Consider the following 14553-nt stretch of genomic DNA (forward strand, 5'->3'; position numbering starts at 1 on the left):
TCAAGCCCCATGTCGGGCATGGAGGCTATTTTATAAAAATATATATATATATATCATACTAAGTTAATTAACTATACACAAAAAGACAAATATTGTATGATTCCACTTCATACAGGTACTTAGAACAGTGAGATACATCAAGACAGAAAGTAGAATGGTAGTTACCAAGGGGCTGGGGCTGGGGAGAGAAGAATGGAGAGTTATGGTTTAAAGTTCAGAGTACAGGGGCATCTGGGTGGCTCAGTCGTTAAGCGTCTGCCTTCAGCTCAGGTCATGATCTCAGGGTCCTGGGATTGAGCCCCGCATCGGGCTCCCTGCTCGGTGGGAAGCCTGCTTCTCCCTCTCCCACTCCCCCTGCTTCTGTTCCTGCTCTCACTCTCGCTCTCTCACTGTTAAATAAATAAAATCTTAAGAAAAAAAAAAGAACCATTAAAGTTTAGGGTACAGAGTTTTACTCTGGGATGATGAAAAAGTTCTGGAGATGTATAATGGTGATGCTTGCACAACCTCGTGAACGTACTTAGTGTCACTGAACTGTACGCTTAAATATGGTTCAAATGGTACATTTTATGTGATGTATTTTTTACCACACACAAAGTCATATCACATCACTCCCCTGCTTAAAAACCCTTCAACAGTTTCCCACTGCACTTAAAATAAAATTAGAACTCTTTACCTCAGGCCACAAGGCCCTGCAAAATCTGACTTCTGCCCTAATCTCTCTTGTCCTAATCTCACACCACTTCTACTTGCTCACTGTGCTACAGCCACACCAGGCAAGACAAACCAAATTCTTTCTGACCTGTCTGTATACAACTGCTCTTCACCTCCCTGGAATGCTCTCCCCGCAGCTAGTTCCTTTTCATTTTTTAATATCGTTATCTCATATGTAGCCTCTTCAAAAAGGAGCACTCCCACTCCTGCCCCACCTCCAGCCTCAAGGTACTCCATATGAAATTATATATTCTATCTTTAAAACCTTGAGCAAGTTACTTTATCTCCCTAGACCCCGATGTCCTCATTTATATAATGGGGACAACAGGAGTTACCTAATACTGGTAAAGAGAAATGACACCTCATACTACTCAATATACACTAACTTTTACTCTTAGTGTCAGGTACTAATGCAGCAATGACAGTAATTCTTTTTTTTTCTTTTTTAAGATTTTATTTATTTGACAGAGAGAGACACAGCGAGAGAGGGGACACAAGCAGGGGGAGTGGGAGAGGGAGAAGCAGGTTTCCCTCTGAGCAGGGAGCCCGATGCGGGGCTCGATCCCAGGACCCTGGGATCATGACCTGAGCCAAGGCAGACGCTTAACGACTGAGCCACCCAGGCGTCCCAATGACAGTAATTCTTGATAATCTGAGTTATCTGAGCTAATACAGATGTTTTACTAGACCTAAATAAAACTCCTCTGATTAGCTCTCATGGCCCTCCGTAATCCAGTCCCCAAAGGCAAATTTATTTCCCATTAGTCACAAAAATATCTCCCCCAATCAAGGCAGTCTTCTCACTGTCTCATACAATAGTAATGATAACACCTTATGTTTACATGTATTTTTTTTTTTTTTTAAAGATTTTATTTATTTGCGAGAGAGAGAATGAGAGACAGAGAGCATGAGAGGGAGGAGGGTCAGAGGGAGAAGCAGACTCCCTGCTGAGCAGGGAGCCCGATGTGGGACTCGATCCCGGGACTCCAGGATCATGACCTTAGCCGAAGGCAGTCGCTTAACCAACTGAGCCACCCAGGCGCCCTTGTTTACATGTATTTTTATTTATGAAGCATGTTTCCTTACATCCTCTCGTTCAGTTAGCTAACAGCTATCAGAGAGGCTGCAGGCTTGAACAAGTTTCTACTCAAAATTTGTGGACAGCATGAAATATTTCATTGGTACTAGTTACTGAAGAATTACCCAGTCCTAAAAAATGATATAATGGCATACTGTTGAGAAGACTTCATCTTCCAAATAGCCTAAAATGAGACTAGAGTATCTCTTTAAATGCTACCTTCACTAGAAGGATTTCAAAACCTCATCACATTACCCCAGTCCTTGCTGATCTGCTCTCACAGCACATTACTTTATATCAGCTGATTTCACACATCCCACCTTCTCATCCAGTCATGAGCCTTGTCCCCACAATCCCATGTTCCTGAGGGCAACAGTAACCTGCCCTACGCTGCTGCCACAACTCCCACAGAGCCCAGTGAACAATCAGTAGAGATACTTAGAGTTTACTTTAAGCACATCCCTGAGTCTAACCCCACCTTCTCCCAAGCAGCAATGACTTCCCTGCAATGTTGGAAGTTTCAAGATACAATTAAAGTACCTTCAATTATCCATTTTGGGGCTAGATGAACCTGAGAAGAAATCTAATACAATCCCCTGACATTTCAGATGAAATAAAACCTAGGATATCTTGCCTAATGAGACAGTTAATGGCAGAAACTATATTGATCTAGAAGACAGGTCCTGACTCACTATTTAGGTTTTTCTCTATACCATACTACTTTCTTTACCTCCACTAGAAAGGCTAGGTTTGTAAATACTGAATGAACTGTACTGTTTTGCTTTAAAAGAACATAACCAGAGGGTGCCTGGGTGGTTCAGTTAAGCGTCTGTCTGCCTACAGCTTAGGTCGTGATCTCGGGGGATCCTGGGATCCAGCCCCCCTCCCCCCACCCCGAGTTCAGCAAGGAGTCTGCTTCCCCCCCTCCTTCTGCCCCTCCCCCCAGTCTGTGCTCTCTTCTCTCTCTCAAATAAATGAATAGAATCTTTAAAAAAAAAAAAGAGAGAACATAACCAGAAAACAGTAATGGCAGTTTAGAGCAATGATCCTAAAATTCCGAAAATATATGCTTGGACTATTCATTAAATTATCAAGTGGGCACATTAAAGTTTCAAATACACTTTATTCCCATAAATCAAACTATTACGAAGTTGCTGCAAGAAGGATTTAAGAAATCTTAGAGCTTAGCTTTTTTTTACATAAGCAAAAAACAACAGAAAAAATATGAAGTAAAGCACAGATAAATACAAGATCTTCTGGATGGAGACACCTTCACAATGACCAGCAGACACTGATAAGAAAAAACATATTTCCAGAAAAAAGAATTTGGGGGTGGGGAGGGCTGCATAAAGGCCTAGGCTCAACAATCTTTACGAAGTTTCATTTAAAGCATGAACAACTTGGTTTACTCACTCATTCGCTCGCTTATTCATTCACAGTATTTACTGCAGTACCTACTATGTACCAGAAACTGGTGATGTGAAAGGTGAAACAAGACAGGATTCCTCTTCTTGTGGAGATTATGTTTCAATTGGAGACAATAAACAAGCAAACACAGAAACAAGTTAATTTCAGCTTGTCATAAACTGCTATGGAGAAAATAAACAAGCAGGGTGATGTGAGGATATCTGAGGAGTCTACGTGAAGTATCAGGTCAAGTAAGGCCCTCTAGGGAGGTCTGATCTAAAAAAGAAGAGGAAAGGGGCGCCTGGGTGGCTCAGTCGTTAAGCATCTGCCTTTAGCTCAGGTCATGATCCCAGGGTCCTGGGATCCAGCCCCGCATCGGGTTCCCTGCTCAGTGGGAAGCCTGCTTCTCCCTCTCCCACTCCCCCCTGCTTGTGTTCCCTCTCTTGCTGTCTCTCTCTCTCTAATAAATAAATAAAATCTTGAAAAAAAATAAATAAAAAAGAAGAGGAAGTAAAGTCTGGTTCCAATTTCCTTCTAACTAAAACCTTTAGAATTCTTTTCTGACCAGAATCTTGGGAGCAGGCAGTAAATTCCTTATTCCTAGTCTCCTCGGTACAAACAAATGAGAATGGGAGGGATTCCCAATCCCCAGCATGGAATGGCCTGGTTTGGAGAAATCGTCCGAAGTGAACAGAAAGAAACTCACAAGCAAATAAAGTTTTGTGTTCCCCTTGCTTAGAAGAATGGCAGTTCCACTGTTCGGTAATATATAGGTATAGTAATAATCTGATATAGTGATTTTGCACAGAAAAATATATAAATATATTCCTATTACCTTTTTCTAATATGAAGGGGGCAGTGCGGTAAGATGGGATATGGAATAAAATCTAGGTAGCAATCTGCCAGCGTGTTAACTTAAAATGGTTATAAAGCAATTTTTTTTTTAAGTAGGCTCCACGCCCAGCATGTACCCCAATGCTTGAACTCACGACCTTGGGATCAAGACCTGAGCTGATATCAAGGGTCAGATGCTTAACGGACTGAGTCACCCAGACGCCCGGTTACTAAGCATTTTAAATAGAAATTTTCAAACTCTAAAAGATTTCTTGTCAAAGGACAAAAAGGTAGAAAAGGAAAAAAAGGGGGAAACTTTTTTCTTGGTTTTCACATTTATTAAAGGCCTTAACGTCTCCATCCCAATAATCTCCGAAGATCTGTTCAAAGTTCTTTTATGCCACTTACCAAATAGCAAACAGGCAAACAAACAACTAGGTATTTAAGCAAGATGCTTAGTGGTTTCTCCCTAGCCAGGGACCTAAAGACAAATATATTAGTAAAAAAAAAAAAAAAAAAAAGACAAATATATTAGTTCAACATTATTACTACAGTCAAGACAGAGGATCACCCTCATTTTAAAGAAAAGGAAAGTGAAGCACTGAGGATTAATGACTACCCATCAGCAAACAAATGGGGGTAAATTAGGCATCCAAACTCTCAGCACAGGATTCTCGTGGTTTTTTTTCTTTTTTTTTTAAAGATTTTATTTATTTATTTATTTGAGAGAGAGAGAAACAGCATGAGAGGGGAGAGGGTCAGAGGGAGAAGCAGGCTCCCCGCTGAGCCAGGAGCCCAATGTGGGACTCGATCCCAGGACTCCGGGATCATGACCTGAGCCGAAGGCAGTCACTTAACCAACTGAGCCACCCGGGCGCCCAGGATCCTCATGTTTTTCAAAAGCAAGGAACACAAATCAACTTAACGGTTTGCAAATAGCACCTTTTAAAAAAACAAGATAAAATAGAAACTATCCAAGTAGACTGTACACACTACAGATTTTATGTCAGTTTTCTTTCAGTTATATACGTGTATTTTTTTTCTTACACAGACACATGCATGCACACACACACTTGTGTATCTATGGAGTCTTGACATAAAAAGATCTCTTGCTATGGGTTGTCAAAAATTTTAAAAACACTTCATTTCACACTGCCTGTCTTGAAATACTTGCTTGTATTTTTTATGGAAACATTGCAATAGCAACATTAAAAACATTAATAGATGATAATCCTACCTAAAAAAATCTCCCCTTCAAATCCCATTTTTGCATTTATTCAATGGTCTGCTTTTTGCGCTTGTTTATGACTACAGCTAAAGTAACTATCAACTAACTAACTAACAGCAATAACAGCAACTAGCAAGGAGAGAAGCTCTCGCTCAGCCAAAGGTGCTACAAGAATCAGTGCCTACTAGTCTCCCAAGTAATTTACAGTTAGAGAAGCAGATATACTTTACAAAAAGACACAGTATGGTTCACCAGAGAACAGAGGTTCAGACAGTTCTCTCCAAAAAAAGACTCAGAGGTTAAGTCCTCCACAGACTTGACCTCGGAATGTAATTTCAGGGGGAAAGGCCCATTCTTAAAATACTTTTTCTACACAATATTGCCCAAGGCTAATATCTAGGGAAAAAAATTAACAGAAAACACAGCCATCTACTCCTAATTAGGTCTAAAATTCTAAATGTGAACTGCTTTGAGAGAAGCTACACTAAAATTCCAGCTAAGATACAGAAACATGTCTCAAGATATCAGATCATTTTTAGATAGCATATTTGGGAGAAAAGAGAGAAGATAATAGCTCTGAAGAGTACAAAGATAAAAGAAAATGGGTAAAGTAATTCAGGGTTAAGAAGAGGACAAAAGGGGAACTACTCAATCACTATGCCACAGTAAAAGTTTAATCCAAAACGTATTAGGCTGGGGCACCTGGATGGCTCAGTCAGTTAAGCATCTGCCTTCGGCTCTGGTCATGATCCCGGAGTCCTGGGATCGAGCCCCTCTCTGCTGCTCCCCGTGCTCGTGCTCACGAGCGTGCACGCGCACACGCTCTCTCTCTCTCTCTCTCTCTCTCTGTCAAATAAATAAATAAATAAATCTTTTTAAAAATAAATAAAATAAAATATATTAGGCTGTACCAGATATTTCAGTCACCTGCCCACAGCCTCAACCAATCATGTTTTGTGACACATGAGCCCACCTCCCCCTCCACAGCTAACTAGACTAGCAGTGGGCACCTTTGCCTGAGGCCTTGGGAAAAAAAGAGCCATCATCAGGATGTTGGGAATAGGAGCAAAAAGGGAAAGAATTCACAAAAAGAAACAATGAAGTTTGGATTAACGGACTGACAAAGTAGATTTACAACAGGTAAACAGAGGCTATAAGTAAAATAAGAGATACACAGTAGAGAGAAAGAGAACTACGCATGTCAAAATGTAGAAAATGTCAAAAATGTAGAAAAAACATGTGCAGTTCATGAAGGACGAATGCTTGTTTGTGGCAGCTTTCTAGTTCCTACATGTGCATCCCCTTCCTCGAGGTGGGGAATAAAAAACCCCTAAAACACAAATATATGACTAAAAGGGCTTATCTGAATTTATACCATGTTAAAAAAGAACATCTAAAAACCTTTATCATTGAAAGTCTGAACTAGAAGAGTCCTTGGAATCAGACCAATTCACTATGTTAGGCATGAGGAAAATGAGGACCACAAAGGAACATAAGGTTATACAGACAGTGACAGAGCTAGGACAAAAACCAAGGTCTCCTATTTCCATAGGCCGTTACTCTCTGTCCTGTATTGCACTAACACCAACATAGAAACTTTTTTTTTTTTCAAAATGAGTATTTTTGCCACATATTTTTAAGAGAATCAGATTTTAAGAAATCTTTATATGCATAGGTCATCTCCCACAGTTTAAATAAGTTTTCCCCTTACTTAGTTCCTTGCTCTCAATTATCCTTATGAAATACATTCATCAGATTTCTCCTTTTCTTCTTAAATTTTTTTTAAATGCATCAGTCACTGAAGACATGACATAGAAAATTCATCAGGGCCCTACTGGCTTTTCTCCCACTATAACTGTACATTCAAAAACAGCGTTACTCAGGACTTGTTACTTCACATATTACACAACAGTGTTTGAACCCAAAGTAGTACATAACAGAATTTCCTTTTTTTTTTTATTTAAAGATTTTTATTTATTTCTTTGAGAGAGAGAGAGAGAGAACAGAGGGAGGGTGAGAGGGAGAAGCAGACTCCCCGCTGAGCAGAGAGCCTGATGCGGGGTTCGATCACAGGACTCTGAGATCATGACCTGAGCCAAAGGCAGACGCTTAACCGACTTAGCCACCCAGGCGCCCCCAAAACAAACATTTTCAATGAAAAAAATCAATGAAGGACCATAAGGATTTCCTTAAAGAAAAATTCATCACCAATGTCAGTAAATATCAGGAGAGAACAGTGCAAGAACCAAAACTATAGAGGAACTAATGTGAAATGTTTCAAATCACTCCTTATAAATTTTATTGCATTCATTCAATTTGTTCTGGGAAAACTACCACTGGCAAACAAAAATCCCAAAGGGGTAAAATTATTAACCAGTGAGAAATTGTAGAGAGCGGTGGAAAAAAGTTGACATAAGGTAATACTGAAGCCCCACGTCAGGATTGCAGAACACCTAGATGCTTACTCTGCCAAAACAAACACTTAAGCTCCTCTAAAGATTCTCCCAAAGGACACAGCTGGGGGGGAGGGGGCAGTGAGAATAAGTCCTTGTATCTCCAGAGCTGATCCACAGAAAAGCAGAGTCATCAATTTCCTAAGAACATTCTCAGCCATCTTAAAACTGTGGAAATTAAGAAGACAGCATACTTTAAAGGAATTCCTTCCTTAGATTTAAGGTGAACAAGGTATTAAGTGAAGAACACACAAACTAGGGTGCTAATCATTAAACAAAGAAAAGCACAAAACTCATAAATCCAGAGGCCACTTCAGTATAACTAATAAAAGTATGATATTCAAAGGATTTTTTCATCAAAGGAATTAATGTCACTGTAAGCACATTATTTTTTATTCCAACAACTTAAAGGTGTGTACTGTTATCTCCACTTGATTGATGAGAAAACTCAGGCTTAGAACCTTTAATTAACCAAGGTCATAAAGCCAGGCAGTGCCTCGATCAGGATGGGAACCCAGGCTGCCTGAGCCCCTCTTAGTACCGATTTCAAGTAAGTCACAGTCGACACAGCAGTTTAAGTTCATCCTTACCAGTCACCCAGGAGCTGAGTTTGAAGAGGGGGTAAAAAAGGGGCCAACTGACTTTCTCCCTCAAAGTAGAACAGAGCTGAGCTGTCAAAAGCAGAAAAAGAAGTGAGCGCGGCTGCCGCGCGGGCGCTCCTCCATCCCTGCACCAGGTCGGTCGCTCCTCGGCGCCAGTGGCCACGGGACCGAGCCCGCCCCGCTCGGATCAAGCAGTCCAAGTCTCGCTCGGTTCTCCGCCCGGGGCCCACCGGGCCACGGAGGTCAGACCCGGAGGGGCAGGGACAAAGAGCCTCCTCGGCCGCGGGCTACTGGCAGATCCCGAGCCGGTTCTCTGCGGACACCTGGGGGCAGCGGCCCGGGTGGGGCGAGGGGCACGAGCGGGACACGGCGGAAGAAGGGCGGCCGCCGGGCCTGAGGGGAATACCGGAGAGGCGCGGGGCGGGCGGGCGGAGTCGCCTCCACCCCCCACTTCGCTCTCGCCCCCTCCCCATTACCTTGCCTGTGGGCTTCTTGTCACTGTCGCCGCCGCCAACGGGCTCCCGAGCTGGGGCGCGCAGCGAAAGTCGATTAGCAGGCGTCAGTTGCGTCCTGCGCTCGCGAAGCAGCCTCCAGGTCGGGATGGAGAAACGCCAAGATTGAGAATCACGGACGAGGTGGTTCCCAGCTCGTGGATATTCTACTCTTCTCGTCCCTCGCAGTCCGCTTCCGCTCCGCCTCCCGGCCCGTTCTGGCCCTTCCCCCACTTCGGAGACCAGCCGATCGCGGCGCGCGGCATTATGGGGGATGTAGTCCGGGAATGCGGAAGAGGCGGCACGTGCTTCTAGCCGGGCTGATCCTACTCCTGGGGCAGGACGACGCCGTTGCGTGGCAACCAGAGGAAGCTGCCGGCTTCTCCGGAATTGGAAAATGAGCTTACGGGAGGCAGACGCTCTGTCTTAACTCCCAGCAGTAGCTGAAAGGAGAGTGTGGGCGTCTTACTCCTGACCCTCCAGCAGGCGACTAATAATTCCAAGGCTGTGAGCTGGAGGCAAAAGGACTTAGTGATTAAAAGTGTGCTGCATGCAAGAATGTACGTTATTGCCCCTGAATGCCCTTAGTCAGTGGAGTAAGGCAAGAAAAATAAAAGGACTAACGATTAAATAAGGAGAAACAAATTGTTATTTTTCACTGATGATGTCATTATTATGTATGTGGCAAATCCAAAAGTATCTACAGATAGATTGTTACAATTAATAAAAGTTAAACAGGTTAATTTAAAAGTCGCATTTAAAAAAAACAGTATTTCTACATTCCAGGGATAAAGAGAATTAATATTAAGATACCACTTACAATAGCTTCAAATTAAATATTGAGTACCTAGGAATAAATCAAAGAAGGGCAAGACCTACATGAAGAAAATATTTTTAAAAAAACATTGAAGAGGGGTGACTGGATGGCTCCCACTGTTGAGCATCCAACTCTTGATTTCAGCTCGGGTGGTGATCTCTGGGTCCTGGAATTGAGCCCCATGGGGCATGGATCCACTTGAGATTCTCTCTCTCCCTCACCCTCTTCCCTGGCCCCAAAAGTCCTTGAAGAAGTGCCTGTCTGGCTCAGTTGCTACAGCATGCAACGCTTGATCTCAGTCAGGGTCATGAGTTCAAGCCCCATGCTGGTCATAGAACTTACTTAAAAAAGAAATAAAAAAACAAACACTGAAGAACACTTAAACAAGAGATAATATGTTTGGAGCACCTGGGTGGCTCAGTCAGTTAAGTGTTGCCTTCAGCTTGGGTCATGATCTCAGGATCCTGGGATCGAGCCCCTCATCGGGCTCCCTGCTCAGCAAGGAGCTTGCTTCTCTCTCTCCCTCTGTCTGCTGCTCCCCTTACTTGTGCTTTCTCTCTCTCTGTCAAATAAATAAAATCTTTTTTAAAAATAAAAAGAGATAATATGTTCATAGAAATTTCAATACTGAATGATGTCAAGTCTCCCCAAATTTATCTGTAGATACAATGCAATTCCAGATAAAATCTCAATAGTGTGTGTGTTTGTGTGTGTGTGTGTGTGTGTGTGTGTGTGTGTGAAACTTAAGCCAATTAGACATGTTATGGAAGAGCAAAGACAAACATTCGTGAGGAAGAGAAGAAAGTAAAAGGAAGAGGAGGAAGAGGAAGACTATGCTACCAGATAGCAAGTTTTATTACAAAGCCATAGTAATTAAGGCAGTGTGGTATTGGATCAAGAATAGACAAATATACCAATGGAACAGAATAAAGAGCCCAGAAAGTCTCACCCATACATGGGAATTTATATTGTCATGGTGGTGATGCACAGCAATGCCTAAGAAATGGTTTTCCATAATTGGTGCTAAGACAAATAGATTCCCATTTGGAAGAAAAAAAATTAAATTGGCCCTTCACACACAAAAATCAATTCCAGGTGAATAATACACATAAATTTGAATGGCAAAACAATAAAGCTTTTAGAAGATAAAATAAAAGCATATATCCATGACCTCGAGAATAGGGGACAGACTTGGACTGCCTGGCTGGCTCAGTCAGTAGAGCATGAGACTCTTGATCTTGGGCTTGTGAGTTTGAGCCCCATGTTGGGGGTAGAATTTGCTTTAAAAAAGAGAAAGAGAGGGGTGCCTGGGTGGCTCAGTCATTAAGTGTCTGCCTTTGGCTCAGGTCATGATCCCAGGCTCCTGGGATCGAGCCCCGCATCAGGCTCCCTGCTCAGTGGGAAGCCTGCTTCTCCCTCTCTCACTCCCCCTCTGCTTGTGTTCCCTCTCTTGCTGTCTCTCACTCTGTCAAATAAATAAATAAAATCTTTAAAAAAAAAAAAAGAGAGAAAGAGTAAGGGACAGACTTTTTAAACTAATCCAAAAAATACTAACTATAATAGAAAAACTGATCGATTTGACTACATTAATATTTAAGATTCAGTTTCATCAAATGACACCATTAAAGAGTTAGAGGAAGCCTCAGAGTCTAATAAACTTACAGCATTATACATCTTAAACTTATACAGAGCTGAATGTCAATTATAGCTCAATAGAACTGAAAAAAAAAAATGTATAGCACGTATAACCAAGAAAAGTGTTGTATCTGGAATATATAAAGAACTACAATCATAAGAAAAAGATTTGAACAGGCACATCACTAAATAAATCCAAATAATCAGTGAAAAAGTGTCAACTTTTTTTTATGAAAACAGGGAAATTGAAACCACATTAAGACAATACTACACCACCCACCAGAATGGCTAAAATGAAAAAGACTGAAAATGACAACTGTTGACTAGGAGTGGAGCAATGGGAATTTTCACTTCACTATAGGGAGAGTAAATTAATAGACCAGTTTGGAAAAATCATCTGACCCTATCTACTAAAGTTGAATACAGGCCCATATGTGAGCCAGCATGCCATTTCCAGGCATATACTCTTACGAAAAGTATGCTCATGGGCACTGGGATGCATGTCAAAGAACGTTAATAGCAGTACTATTATTATAGCTAAAAATGATAAATGATCTAATGTCCTCTATCAATAACAGATAATGGATAAATTATGGATAAATTGTGGCATAGTTGTATTAATGGAATATAATATAACAGAAAAATGAACAAACTATATGCAATGATATTTATGAACCTTAAAAATATAATGTTAAGGGATGCCTGGCTGGCTTAGTTGGTAGAGCATGTGACTCTTGATCTCGGGGTTGTGAGTTCCAGCCCCAAGCTGGATGTAGAGATTACTTAAAAATAAACCCTTCAAAAATAAATATATATATACATAATGTTAAGAAAAAGAGACCACTGGGGCGCCTGGGTGGCTCAGTCGTTAAGCGTCTGCCTTCGGCTCAGGTCATGATCCCAGGGTCCTGGGATCGAGCCCTGCATCGGGCTCCCTGCTCAGTGGGGAGCCTGCTTCTCCCTCTCCCACTCCCCCTGTTTGTGTTCCTTCTCTCGCTGTGTTTCTCTCTGTCAAATAAATAAATAAAATCTTTAAAAAAAAAAAAAGAAAAAGAAACCACTCACAATAGAATATACACTTTATTATTCCATTTTTATAAAGTTCAAAAATATGAATAAAGAATGCATACTTAAGGGGCACCTGAGTGGCTCAGTAGTTGAACACCCGACTCTTGGTTTCGGCTGGGCTCATGATCTCAGGTTCCTTTTGGGCTCTACACTCAGCAGGGAGTCTGCATCTCTCCCTCTGCCCCTCCCCCCACTTGGGCAAGCCCGCCGGCTCGCGCCCGCGCGCGCGCGCTCTCTCTCTCTCAAATAAATAAATAAATCTTAAAAAAAAAAAAAGAATGCATACTAGGTGTTAAAACTGTAAAGAAGAGCAAGGAAATAGGTTAATGGCTACCTCTAAGACAGAAGGAACTTTATGGAGAGGGATTGAGACTGGGAAGAAGCAGTGGGTTGGAATTCTACAAAATCTTCTGTTTCTTTTATTATTTTTTTTTTTTATTTTAGAGATGGAGGGTGGTGGGGCACAGGGAGAGGGAGAGAGAGACTCTTAAGCAGGATCCACACCTAGGGCAGAGGTGATATTTAATATCTTAAATATTAGGGCTCGATTTCACAACCCTGAGATCATGACCTGAGCCAAAATCAGGAGTTGGGCACAACCAACTGGGCATCCCCAAGTCTTCTGTTTCTTGATATGGGTAGTGGTTACACTGTTGTGGGCTTTATAATAATTAGTTAGACTACATATTTATTTTTATTATTTATCCGTTTTTCCACATATGTATTATGTTTCCCAATTTAAAAATAAAAGAGCGAAAATCTGGAGTCAGACTGCATTCTTTCAATTCTAGGCCCTACAGCTGTCTGATCCTGAGCAGCCTCCATAACCTTTCTAAGCTTAGGTTTCCCCATCTACAAAATGGCAGTAGTAAAGGTACCTCACAAGGATGTTATGAGAATTAACATGAGAAAATGAGTTAATGTGTATAACGCAGATCACATAGTGCTTAGCACATGGCAAGCCCTCGGGGGAAATGTTGTTTGTTATCACTGTGATCACATTAAAGTATTAAAGACACTGAGGCAAGTAAAATCATGAGATGGTCCCTTATGGTTGGAGGTAGGGAGGAGGAGATAAATATACAAGCAGCCACAACAGAATGTATCTGCTATATGGAGACTTTTCTCCATTTCACTGCTATCTAAGTGGGAAAAATCTGCATGGTAGCCAGGCATAAAGGAAAAGAGACAATACAGATCATATGCATAAAACAGGATAATCTGGGTAGAGATTACCTCAGCTGTCCCATACAGTAAGCAAATGTGGCTTTTCAGAACTTGCAACGTAGCTAGCCTGAATTGAAATGAGCTATAAGTATAATCTACATGCTAAATTCTGAAGATTTAGTACAAAAAAATGTAAAATATCTCTAATAGTTTTAAAATATTGGTTATATGTTAGCATGATAATATTTTGGATATATGCAGTTAAATAAAATACATTATTCAAACTAATTCACTTGTTACCTTTCACTTTTCAAATAAGACTATAAGAAGAAATAAAATTGCATATGTGGCTTGCGTTATATTTCTATTGGACAATACTGCTAAGGAGACATATGGAGAAAGAAAAGAAAAAGGTAGGACAGAGCAAGAATTTAGAGGGCCTTAAATGCCAAACTGAAGAACTTTTACTTACTTTGAAAAGTTTTAAGGTGAGGAGATGGTTATGTATTTGTCTATGAGACTCTTTCTTGTTATGTAGTAGTTATATATGCTAAATCAATCTCCTAGATTAGAATGATAATAAATAAAAACAGATTATTATCCACTGTTGCCAGACACCGGTAGTAGGCACTCAGTAAATATATGGTGAATGAATGAATCTTCCTGCTGACCTCATACACAAATCTCTATTTATATTTAATAAATGCTGTTTGACTCTGTTAGAGAATTCCTTGACCAGAAGATTCATTCAATGCTATTTTCAAGATTTCTTTTTTTTTTTTTAAAGATTTTATTTATTTATTTGAGAGAGAGAATGAGAGAGAGAGAGCATGAGAGGGGGGAGGGTCAGAGGGAGAAGCAGACTCCCTGCCGAGCAGGGAGCCCGATGCGGGACTCGATCCTGTGACTCCAGGATCATGACCTGAGCCGAAGGCAGTCGCTTAACCAACTGAGCCACCCAGGCGCCCTATTTTCAAGATTTCTTATCACCTCTATTCTATCTCATATCTTGGTGGACAAAGAGGAAATTAATTTGGAAGGTTTGAGAGATTATAATAA

At 41.2% G+C, this 14553-nt stretch overlaps 1 protein-coding gene across 2 annotated transcripts in view; it reads right to left on the reverse strand.

Annotated features, from left to right (window-relative positions):
* CCDC126 (coiled-coil domain containing 126) overlaps positions 1-9022 on the reverse strand; it is a 48793-nt gene extending 39771 nt beyond the window's left edge. The window contains exon 1 of one of the 2 annotated variants that reach the window (XM_032401928.1): positions 8793-9022. The gene's annotated coding sequence lies outside the window, so the exon portion shown is untranslated. Of the gene's footprint in view, positions 1-8304; positions 8326-8792 lie in introns of those variants that run through there. The other variant, XM_032401929.1, reaches the window with a different exon arrangement.
* Positions 9023-14553: the final 5531 nt, after the last annotated feature.

The sequence above is a fragment of the Phoca vitulina genome, unplaced genomic scaffold (assembly GCF_004348235.1).
Source record: "Phoca vitulina isolate PV1807 unplaced genomic scaffold, GSC_HSeal_1.0 scaffold4, whole genome shotgun sequence".
NCBI classification, from domain to species: Eukaryota; Metazoa; Chordata; class Mammalia; order Carnivora; family Phocidae; genus Phoca; species Phoca vitulina.